Consider the following 11,915-nt stretch of genomic DNA (forward strand, 5'->3'; position numbering starts at 1 on the left):
ATGTTAGCACTTCTAAACCATGCACTAAAACCAGAATCTTGGTCACGCTTTGGTGATGTCAGCAATTACCCGGCATTATTGTTTCATAAGCAATACACTCAAGGTAATGTGCTCAAATGTCCCATCCAGACCTCCCTCTCCGGACCCAACAAGGCTTAATTGTAAAGATGATTAAGTCCTGTTGAGTGATATATGTCAGGGCAGGATATCCGGGTGGGACATTTGAGCACACAGCTTTGAGTGTATTATCCATGGAACAATAAAATTGGTTTAAATTGCTGACATCATCGGAGTGTGAAAATCTTTCTAAAAATTACAAAAAGCCAAATCAATATTTTGATTTTTGACAACTGCATTCCAGACAATTTGGCTACCTCTGGTGCCTATTCACCTACTTTAGCAAATCAGTTAGTGTTATGTTTATTATAATATGCTGGACATATGTGTCCAGGACTAATAAATATAAAGAACAAGCATAACTACTACCATCATCATCCAGGAGTTATATTCAGCTGTAGGAATGTTATACCTTTCCATGTATCATATAAAGCTCAGCTATATATATATAGCCAAAGAGGCTTGTTGTGGGCCCATCGTAGAGTTGGCAGGAAAAATGGTAACTTCTTGGGATGTGGTGACAAGATCCTAGACCTGTCATTGCTGCACACTGCACAGTACCTGCAAACAGGTAAGCCTGTGCCATAATTGGCAAGTATTGGCAGAAAATTACCTCCCACCAATGGGTACAATTCTGCTTTAACTGTTGGTATTGGACAGTAGCACAGTAGAGCCTTACTAAAGCTGATGGTTTCCAAGCATTTCACTTTCATCATAAATACTAAAAGTATTTATTCCTGATTTTAAGATAGTGGGTAGGAACATGCAAATAAATCCTTATTGCCTATTAGCTAACTTGAAGGAGAGATCTCCAGGATCTGATGTGTGTTTGATGTTATTTCAATACTGGGACCTACCCAGAACACCTGGTTTACAGCACAGATACAGCCCAATATAAGAAGGAATAAACCTAGGTGTTTTAAGAATGTTACTACTACTCAATAAAGCAGTCATACAAACAATGGTCCTGATTTATTAAAGCCTTGCACGACTGGAGAGAATACACTTTCATCAATGAGCCCTGGGTGATCCAGCAAAACTGGAATGAATCTGGTCCAGGATTGAAAACATTTGCCAACAAATAGCAAATGACTTTGAGGAAATCCCTTCCTGATTTGCTGAATCACCCAGCTTCAATCTTGGAGAGCTTTAATAAATATGGGCCAATAAATTCAATGGAGAATGGCTTGGAGAAAAAAACATTAGGCCAGAGAAGGTATTGCAAGGTGGGCCCACTAGACCCTTAATTTCTGGTATTTGTGATGAGATTGGGACTTGCATTAAAAAAAAGACTATAATGTGATGCACACTGGTTCAATTTATGTATTTTGTGTTCTTTTGGCCCAAATCACTGTTCCCTCTCTTGTTATACTTCATTTTGGGTATTGTAAATGCAAACATTTTTGACTTTAAACAGCTTCCTTCTATCTGTTATATTCCTGTTAAATCTGGGATCTGCAAATTTTAGTTACTCAGATACTTAAATAAAGATCTTCAGCAACTTCTGTGCTCAAAGACACAGGACAGAAACATTTTGAATCAGAAACAATTGTTGTAGTGGCTGCATGTAATATGTTCTGTTGATGGCTTCTATGCACAAATGTGTATTTTTTTTAATAATACGTCCTACTAGTAGCTTAGGTTGATTGACTGAATGTTGCCGTATTTGTAAAATCTCTGTCCTAGTCATAGACTTTCTATTCTGTAAATTGGAACTGACTAATTATATCCCTGCAGTGCCCACCAAGGATGAAGGTAATGTAACTCTTCTCCCTACAGACAAACATAGTCACTCTGTACTTGAATGTTTTCTTGTCTTAGTGTATGACCTGACCTCTGACCTTCCTTCCGTTTGTTCTTAATTCCCCATCCCTTGGTACCAGCAGATACTCTTCCCAATGCTGACCAATTCACAGATCTCGAATTGCTGTGACATTTGGATTTCTCTTTGAAAACAAAGCCAGCAAACAAAAAATTGTCACTCTGACCTAGACTTGTAAAACAAAACTCCTGTTGAAGGAAATGTCTACTTAAACACTACCATTCTTATAACTCCTACTAGGTCCATGTATTTAAGGACCCAGGGGTATATGAGGATAACACTCTTAGCTGGAAATACTCCATTTAGGCGACTTCCTCTTGAAGATTTACTAACTGAGAGATATAGTTGGGAGTCACTTAAATGTGGTATATTTTACTAAATTTTCAGTCTGTCGATCCAAGACTGGAGAAGATAGACTTTCATGGGAGAACCTGGGTGATCTAGCAAACCTGGGCTGGATCTGGTCCAGGACCGATAAAATTTGCCAACAAATAACAAATTATATTTAAAAAGATTGTCCAGGTTCACCATGATAGTCCATTTGCTCCAGACATGTAATTTTAGTAAATCATGCTCATTGAATCCACATGGCTTGGGAGGCAGACATCTATGGTCGGCCCTTGGACCTACTTTGGTTTTTCCAATATTCTTTATACATCAAGCTCATTTGTGCCAGGAACATTCTCTGCCAATGGAGGCCCTAGCCATACCAACACAATAAAAATGTAATCTATCTAGCTAGCTAGCTAGCTTTTCTATTCTATTCTATTCTAATATTTGATCTATTTAAATGTAACCTTATTAATATGTTTATCTGTATAAATAGCTCCTAAAATATGTTTCAACTTACTTTCACAATATTAAATAAAAATATTTTCATTTGATGAACAAAATGGGCAGCATTACCATATGTTTTTTATCTGTATGTAACTGCTAAAAAATAAAAAAATTTTTGTTATGAAAATTATTAATATAAATCTTTATTAGGATTAAAATGTAAAATTACACATTGGAAAAAGCCATGAAGTCAGGCCTTTCATTGCAGTCAGTGATTCAGTTTAATCAGGTGTGGATTGTACCCTATCATAAGAACTCATTCCGGTGAAATATCAATAGATCCAAAGTGTTTTTAAAGGACTGCAGGAGGAGCATTACTGAAGCTCATATTACTATATATAGTAAAGTTCCTGGATGTTTTAGTGTGTATATCATTTCATCTGGTTATACAGTAATTTCATATTCTACATATACGTTCCTTGTAGATTTGAAGTAAATCCCCCAAGAATGTTTTGCACATGGAACACAAACGTGTTGGTTATCTCATGCCAACCTTGTTCAGATAGTCCCTGAGGAATGCCTAATAGGAGAGAATCCCACTTATTTCTTCTGAAGAATAACCACGCTTTGATATAGAACAACATTTCCCGGGGGGTTCCTTGGCAATTTGTGCCTCTCAGGTCAGTTTAACTGATACCAATGACCTTTTGGCTATCTGTAAGGACGACATTCTTCCCAATGGCCAGCACTGTAAGAGGCAATCTTCCAAATAACCATCACACTAGCTGTGGATAAAGTAATTAAAGAAGGGCCTCCCTGAAGAAAGGTATGTCAAGGGGTTCCCATATGTTAAAAAGGTTGAGAAACACTGTCTTAGAATGTACCCACAGCTGGATTACCCACCAGACAACCTATACTCTCTAAAAAATGCTCCTACCATCGTTGTATTTTACAATGGTATCTCCCATTCCTTGACCCAGAGCACAACAAGTAGAGAGTGGGGACTGGGTTGCCTGGTGTCAGATAATGTGACCGGGTTAGAAGCCTTGTTGGGGGTCTTGATGAGCACTAGATAAAAGCTAAGTGGAAATTTGCAGACACTGCATTTATAAAGCTGTAACATTGCCGAGCATACGAATCACTTACTCACATTTGCAGTGATGAAATGCCTTTTTGTTGCTTGCTTTCGATCAACATGGAAAATACACAATTAGTATATAAAAAAAACAGAAATCAGAAGAACCATAAACTACGTTGGAGTTGAAGGTTTTATGTATCAGCTCCTCCACCATAGTAAGCTGCTGCTCTATTAGAAGAACCTGTTACTTCGCCCATCCAAAATATAGGATCAAAGTACCAAAGAGGGCTCAGAGCATGACCTCTCACTCACTTTCTAAACGATCTCCAAGAATTATTTCTTTCATGGTGATAGTATGTAATAGTAATGTATTCTCTGTGTATCACTGGATCCAGAACGAAAGGGGGCCCACCCTTTATATTTTACTGTCACCTTTCATTTAAAAATTGTGATTGCAACAATTTTACTTAACCAATCAATCTAAAGCTTGTTACAACTATCCATCAATTGTGTTAAGAGATTATTTTTAGGATCGTACAATGAAGCATGTAAAAACACTTGACCTGGGCTTTTACAGCACACAATAGATAAAGAATAACATACACAGTACATATCATGCGTGAGGTTAAATATTACTTTGCAAACTTTATGGAGCATAAGTGAAATTGTCCATGTCATTGCACAAACGTTCTTGCAGCACCATGACCTGCAAACGGCCCTCCATAGGCAATGTGAGAGTGCATGCATCGTTACATTCTTGCCTGTCATCAGCCAAGTGGATTTTCCCTCCATGCTATTCATCTGACTCATTCATGTTAGGTACAGTCTGGTTGTACACAGTGGAACCTTTAGCAGGACTAAAAGAGTCAGTCTTGACTTCCAATCACACTTCCTTTGGTTGCCATAAATTTCAGGGTTGATTTGCCAAAACTTGCTAAATGCTGGTGAAAGTTTGCTAAATAGGCAAGAGTAGAATAATTTAGATGTAACAGATTTCACCATTGGAAAATTTTGTTAAATTGTAAACTCTCACATAAGCATCCTTTTGAGCAAAACTAAAACTGTCTTGACATATTTCCTAAGATTTAGGCAAAAAGTCACCTATTTGACAAATTGGTTTCATGTTAACAAAAAGTCAAACTTTGGAGGTTTCTTACTTTGTAGTTTTTAGACGCACAGAAGGGTCATTTTTGTCCCCGTATTGGGCAAATGATTTACCATTTTTTTCAAATACTCTAAACAAGAAAAAAAAAGTGCAAATTGTTCTTTTTCCTAATCTAATTACACATAAGCACAATAAATGGAAATTCATCTTAGGTTGAGTTTTGACAAAAGAAAATTGGTAGTTTCATGGCCAAATCATTCATTTAACTAAATCAATGTACTCATATTTTTTTGGCCTACAATACCATTGCGTGCAAATGACACCCAGATTTGCATGTCCACCCCTGTCTTGGATAAATTGTCATGTAGTCCATACAAGCCATGTTCCTAAAACTCAATATAGGAAAACAATGAACTAACCATCTCATTTCTCACCCTAAAACCATCCCCTTGACATATATCTATCTGTAAAAAACACCATCAATTCCCTCACCCCGAAGGCACCCTGTCTTGGCGTCACCTTTGACACTTTGCACTCTTCTTCACTCTGCACAACCAGAACATGTCACACCCACCTACACAACATCTCTAAAATATGCCCCTTCCTCTTCCTAGAGACCATCAAACCCCTGGGACCCATTATCCACTATTGATACATAAATACTTCCCTAATTATGCTCTCCAATAACCTTGTAATGACACTAAAAACTTTTTCCCACACACAGCTCCAAGACTTCTCCAGAACATCCCTCGAGCATCTCAACACCCTCCCTTATCCCATTCAGCTTGTGCCTACATTTACCCCAATAAACAAGTCCTCAAAACTCTCCACTTCAAACTAGCCCTGACCCACTGTCATCTGAAGTCCTGTACAGTGCTTCCAATAATAACACAACCCAACATAAACATTTTTTTTCACTTGCCAAGGATTTTCAATAAATGTAGTGTATTTCAGGTGTGCTGAATCTAGAAATGACATCAGTTTCATTGAATTGGCTCTAGTTCTTGTGATACAGGAATCGAAATAGACGATTTTACCAACAACAAATGTTAACACAGCATATTATTATCAATCTTTATTTACACCAATGTTTTGCATGTTATATATTTAATGTAGCATTATTTTCATGAAACTTTCATTTGCCTTCTTTTTATTCATACATTTTCTTTTTTTACAGAAATATGAGTTCCTCAAGAAGAAGTTGTTTAAATGACCCTAATGTATCTTGCTGCATTTGTGGTGAAAACATTACAGAATTGTGGTGAAAGCAAAGAAACATTACAGAAATTGTGAAACATGCATATCTTTTATATTTTGGTAATAAACTGGGGGACCAAGATAAGTATTGGGCTCCCCATATGATATGCAAAACTTGTGTAAAGTGTCTACGTCAGTGGAAAACTGACAAGTTTGAAGTTTGGTGTTCCTATGGTATGACAAGAGCCCAAAAATCATCATAATGATTGTTATTTTTGTGCTGTGAATGTAAAAGGTTTCAGTCACTACAAGAAAAACAAGTGGGAGTACCCCGATTTGGAATCGGCAAGACGACCTGTGCCGCATGGTGCTGATGTTCCCATACCAGTGTTCTGTACACTCCCTGATTTTCCTGTATCCGACATGGAGGATATACAGGGAGTGTAATGCAGGAGTTAGCAGTGGAAGTGAATATGAAAGAAGTGTTTCATCAAACCAGCAGTTCACCCAAAAAGAGCTCAATGATTTAATATGTGACCTAAGTCTGTGACAACAAGCATCTGAACTCTTAGCATCCAGGCTAAAGGAAAAGAACTGTATGAGACCGGAAGTTGAAATAACGGTTTAAAGGACAAGAGAAGTGACACCCCTACCATATTTCAGTGAAGATGGAGACTTTGTGTACTGTTGTAACATCCCTGGACTACTAGCCCATATGTGAGGACCAGAATACCGAGCAGAAGACTGGCGGCTTTTCATAGACAGTTCCACTCGAAGTTTGAAATCTGTTTTACAGCATAATGGCAACTGCTATGCATCAATTCTAATTGATCACTCAAGAAAACATAAGGAAGAATATGAAAATATCCAAATTGTCTTACAAAAGGTTTGCCATCATGAAGACCAATGGTCCATTGGAGTTGATTTAAAAATGGTGAACTTCCTACTTGGTCAGCAAAATGATACACAAAGTACCCGTGTTTCATAGTAGAGCAAAGCAGGATCACTGGAAATAAGTTACATGGCCTCCAAGGGAAAACATGAAAAAAGGTGCAGCGAACATCATTACCGAGCCAATGGTTGACAAAGAAAAAATCATTCTCCCTCCACTACACATAAAGTTGGGATTAATTAAGCAATTTGTTAGAGTTCTGAACAAGAACGGTGATTGCTTTAAATACATTTGTAGATTCTTCCCTGCATGAGTACTGAAAAATTAAAAACAGGAGACCCCAGATTTGAAAACTAATAAATTATTCAAATTTCACAAGTTACATGACTGATACTGAAGCTTCTGCCTGGCACAGCTATGTCATGGTTGTGGTTTGAAGTTCTTGGGTAATCATAAAGCACAAAATTATGAAGAACTGGTACAAAACTTGCTCTTAAACGTCAAATATTTGGGTGCTACTATGAGCATAAAGGTACACTATTTCCATTTTTGCCATTTGCCAAAATTTCCAGAAATCCCTGGCGATTTCAGTGAGGACAAGGGGAGAGGTTCCATCAAGATATAAAGGTGATAGAAGAAATACATGACACATGATGGCAGACTACTGCTGGAGCCTCCAACCTGATTGTCCTGATCATCAGCATAAAAGGAAATCATACAAACTGAGTTGTTCAAAGACTTCTTTGTGATTAGTTCTGTAAATATACTGAATATAGAATATATTGACAATAGGTATTTTAAAAATTAGTTTTTTGTATACATAGGCATATCTACTTTATTCTTCCTTAACTTTCATGTTTCATTCGTTTTCTATGAGGTTATTATTGAGGTCATTATTTCAAAAACTAGAGCCAATCAAGCAAAACCAATACCATATCTGGAATCTGTGCATCAAACATAACATAAAATAAATTTATTCTATTTGGCAAGAAAATGTTTGTTGACCAATGTAATAATAGACAAAACAACAAAATAATAAAATCACTTTCACCTAAATCACTTCTTTCTCTCCTTATGTTTATCATAAATTTGCAATAAAGCCAGAAATAAAATATGTACTTCTGTTTCAAACCGGAAACAGGGCCAGCAGGTTAAAAGTGCATCAAGGGTTTTATTCACTAATACTATTTTTACAAAAGAAAAACAGGCAAAATAAACAAACAGCGAAACGAAGCCTGGCCACTTGGCCTCTAACTGTTAGATCCCTTTACTAACAATCCTGCCCAACCTAGTGCTGGACACAGGATTCTAAAACCCTAACCATACAGCTCTTCCAACAAAGTCCGTGTCTTTACTCACAGTTCACCTTGGGACTCCTCCAAGCTCACCAGCCAAGAGCAGAGACACAGGAAAGGGCAGGCTAGGAGTTTACACCCACAGCCTAATTTCCAGGATGGGTTTCAGCTGAGACAATTATACTTTATCATTCCCCAGGCCTCTTTAGCTCCCCCATCTGGCCAAGAAGCTAATGTCACTTCAGCCTGGTACTTCAGCACCCCCTTCAGGTCAAAAGAAAACTGTCCGATTACACAAAAAAATACTCTGCATATAACTTGTATCTGGGGCAAATGTACCTATCATCCAGGATGAAACCCTGGGTCTTCGCTGGCCAGCTGTTACACTGTTTAAATTCAAATTTCAACGAAAACATTTTCATTTCTACTCACTTCTGGTCAGGACAGGAGACCTTATCTACCCAAAAATAACAATACCATCGGGAAACTCAAATTTGTTCCAGGTTGGGGAACCATAATAGTATTCAACCATGATAGCCCAAGGATCATGGTATGTCTGGAGGCATAGTAGGTGTATGCTTCAAATATATCAGCACTTTATTTCATAGTAACTTCTGGGCTGTATTTTAGTGTAAAGCTGGTCAAACACAGCTAAAATTCTGATCAATATCTTGTGTAGTTTGAACATATGCAGCAATTTCTTCCTTGCGGGTCCTATGCACACCAATGGTGACAAGACAGGATCAGATCCCCAAAACCATAATTTGTATGTCTACTTAGTTATTCTATATACAACTGCAGGTAAGCTAGGATCTTCTAGCATCTTATCAGTCCCATTAGCCTATTGAGCTAAAGGTGCTTTCCCCTTGATGAAGTGGATTTCAATAATAAACTTGCTGCAGACTCCAAAGGAGCTCTCCAACTTAGAGAATTCCATGACCGGCCTCTTCTGGATAGCATCAAGGCATTTCCCTCTGAACAGAATCCCAAAAGAAGATTATCTAGCACATGCTCTATAACACAGTTCCTCCCGGGGGAAAGAACACTTGGGAAAGTCATAACAAACATTTGTCAACTTCCCCCAGCTCCCACTGCAGGTCTAACTCTTCGGGGCTGGAGAGCATACACATTTATAACTTAAATTATTAACCCTCCTCACTGGAACCTACTCAACAGTAGACTAATGGATAACCTGAGCTTAGGAACCTAGCCATACACACAAATCAGGCTGACTTGAGAAGCACAAAACGAAATACTGACAAGGCAAACAACCGATTTTAGAATGTGAAGTCAGCAATTAATTCATCCATCTTTCTCTTGGAAAAGCTTTCCTTTTAAAAGAACCTCCAGCTCTGTAAAAGGCTTCAAACCTAATTATTGGACGAACATGCTTTCCAACCTTCCAACTTTCCAAACATCTACATTTCTGGTCATGCTGATACAATCATTATACAGAAGAACAATATCATATTAAATCTAAATTAAAAACACGGAGCTATTCTTTTGAAAAAGATTGTTTTTGGAAAGACCCACATTTACAAAGTAAACATCTTGAGCATTTTTTGTCATTTTTTATTCCATCCCCTGTGCTCTTAGCTGTTAATTGCTGAAATCCCATCCCCTTGATTTGCACCTCTAATCCCTGCCAGGGCACACAACCGGGACATCTAATGGAGGAATTCAGGTGTCTCGTTCTCAGGAGTTGACTTGATGCTGGGAGGCAAAGTCCAAAAGGCTGAAATAACAGACCAAACAGTCTGATTGTTTTGCCCCAGCCTATTAATCGTCAGCAGATCAGCGCTGACAAGTTATGACTGGCAGGGTTGGCGAAAGTCAAATTACTCTTGGCGGCAAGTTTGTCACAGTTTTAAAGTTATCCAGATGTAAAGTTCTAAAAGGACAGCATGGTTTTGATTTAAAACTAAGACACTCGACCTTGTAAAGGAAGTTTTCTTTCTTCTCATGTTTTGTAATTTCAAAAATTCTTAAGATCAATAAAGATATCCCCCCCCCCCCCACACACACACACACACACACACACACACACACATACACAATAGAAATGTTTTAACTTAAAGAATTTTGTGGGTACATTTTTAAATTTATTTCTTGCAATTTAAGTTTGATAAAAAATACAAAGCAGTTGGTTTTGCTGGCTGTACTTCTGTAAAGTTATTTGTTCCTTTTCTTTTACTTTTAATCTATCACATTTCATTGGGTAATCCTTCCTCACACTACACAAAACCCTTCATACCCATCCTTATGGTAACCTGGACTGAGAAAATACATAACCCATTGGCCTTGCTCCCATGTAGGTCTGACTTTCCTGTGACTTAAGGACCAACTCCAATTAGTGGGAGCAAGGAGCTGGAAGGGTGTTTCGGAAACCATCATAAAACACTGCCCCATACATTTCACAAGAGCCTTCAGCCCTAATGGACTCCTCGTAGGAGGAGTTTGGCAAATACCAAAAGGTTATTATGGCTTGGGTGGATGGTTTGATCTCTTGGGTGGATGTCAGACTAGAAGAGTTGAAGTTGCTTTGTAGCTTGTATTTGCTGACTGCACTAGGTAAAGCCCATGTGTGTGATTATGAACCTTAACAGATATGACAGATGTGGTCCAGCAAAAGACACGCTGGGAAAGAAAACCAAAGATTGTCCTGGAAGTCCTACAGCCAGGAAATGAGGCAGCACACTGTGAGAATCAAATAGTGGACATAAAAGTCATAGTAAGCATTTTTAGTACAAGAGTGGAGCCTCTACAACTGTGCAAGACTGAAGGTAACTTCACTTTAACTCTCATGTCTACATAATAATTCCTAGAACTGAAATACAGAATATTTTGCATAACAACATATAACTACCAAAACTGTTCACATATGTTGATTTTTATTTGTTGTTCAGCAGTTCCTTATGAAGAACATGCTAATGCGCTGTTGCAATCCTCGTGATGGACCTGTAAACAGTAACACTCTCTCTTCCTTAGAACTTTCCCTGTTTGTCTCCCTTCCACTCCAGCACATGGAGAGCATCAGTGACTATTTCACGCAGGATAACATCAAAGTAGCCAGCCCCGACCAGGAAGAAAGAATTAATATCAATATGTTGTTTGGGGGATGGAAGAAATATATTATTACCAACTGCTTTCCCTCTACAAATACCCAGCTTTAGGTTTTTTAAGTAAAATTAGGAAGTTCTGGAACGTGCATATTTTTATGTATATGATACTGTTGAGACTTCTTGTTTCCAAAATTGGAGAGATAACTTACTCAACATGTGTTGCAAGTTGAAGCTTTGTCTCTTGGAGATACAGAGAAGGAATATATAAAATTGAACACAACATACAGAATATATACAAGTGCAATTTTGCATGAACTGGAAGACAAATATTTTCAAAGGGCAAATTTCTGGTGCCAAGTGACCTAAAGACATACAAAATTTTGCATACCACACCAAACTGGAATTTCAAAGATAATTGTATTTATTTAGAAGCAATTATATATACCTTAACTCTGGCATAGAAATACAAGATTTTGTAGCGATAATACAATCCTGCAATAGATACCAAACCAATGAAAATAAAACAAAAACATAGAATAAAACATATTACACACCCAAGGCTACAGGATG

The sequence above is a fragment of the Pyxicephalus adspersus genome, chromosome 6, assembly GCF_032062135.1.
Source record: "Pyxicephalus adspersus chromosome 6, UCB_Pads_2.0, whole genome shotgun sequence".
NCBI classification, from domain to species: Eukaryota; Metazoa; Chordata; class Amphibia; order Anura; family Pyxicephalidae; genus Pyxicephalus; species Pyxicephalus adspersus.